We start from the raw sequence: 1,061 nt of genomic DNA, 5'->3' as shown, positions 1-1,061 counted from the left end.
TATTTTATTTATTTTGTTTATTTTGTTTTGTATTTGTTTATTTTTTTATTTATTTTATTTTGTTTTTTTTATTTTTTGTTTTTATTTTTTTATTATATTGCTGCCGTTTGTTTACTCTCTAGAACACTCACCCCATAACACAGGTTTGTTTTTTTTTTTTTATTTTTTTATTTTTTTTTTATTTTATTTTGTTTTATTTTATTTGTTTTCTATTTGTTTATTTTTTATTTATTTTATTTTATTTTATTTTATTTTTTTTATTTTTTTGTTTTTATTTAGTTTTTATTTTATTGCTGCAGTTTGTTTACTCTCTAGAACACTCACCCCATAACACAGGTTTGTTTTTTTATTTTTATTTTTTTTTTATTTTTTTATTTTATTTATTTTGTTTTGTATTTGTTTATTTTTTATTTATTTTATTTTATTTTATTTTATGTTATTTTTTTTTTTATTTATTTTTTTTTATTATATTGCTGCAGTTTGTTTACTCTCTAGAACACTCACCCCATAACACAGGTTTGTTTTTTTATTTTTTTTTTATTTATTTTATTTTATTTTTATTTTATTTTATTTATTTTGTTTTCTATTTGTTTTGTATTTGTTTATTTGTTTATTTATTTTATTTTGTTTTTTTTATTTTGTTTTTATTTTTTTATTATATTGCTGCAGTTTGTTTACTCTCTAGAACACTCACCCCATAACACAGGTTTGCTTCTAGTTATTTTTTTTTTTTTTTTTTTTTTTTTTTTTTTTTTTTTTTTTTTTTTTTTTTTTTTTTTTTTTTTTTTTTTTTATTTTATTCACTTTGTTTTATTTTCTTTTATTTTTTGTCTTTTTTATTTTTTATTTGTGTGTGTGTGTGTTTAGTATTAGATATAATAATAGACTATTATATATATACATATATATACATATATATACATATATATATATATATATATATATATATATTTATTTATTTATTTATTGATTTTTTTCTTTTTTTTTATTTTGTGTGTGTGTGTGTTTAGTATTAGATGTAATAATAGAGTATTATATATATACATATATATATATATATC

General features: G+C 14.3%; 1 protein-coding gene across 1 annotated transcript in view; it reads left to right on the top strand.

Annotated features, from left to right (window-relative positions):
• The window catches only part of EMH_0036290 (M16 family peptidase, putative), a gene marked incomplete at both ends in the record, with an annotated part of 5,230 nt that overhangs the window by 2,359 nt on the left and 1,810 nt on the right, over window positions 1-1,061 (top strand). The gene's annotated exons all lie outside the window — the stretch shown is intronic.

This window comes from Eimeria mitis, genomic scaffold, assembly GCF_000499745.2.
Source record: "Eimeria mitis Houghton genomic scaffold, Emh_scaff1405, whole genome shotgun sequence".
NCBI classification, from domain to species: Eukaryota; Apicomplexa; class Conoidasida; order Eucoccidiorida; family Eimeriidae; genus Eimeria; species Eimeria mitis.
Note: the sequence above shows the minus strand (reverse complement) of the source record. Positions and strands in the feature narration are given on the sequence as shown.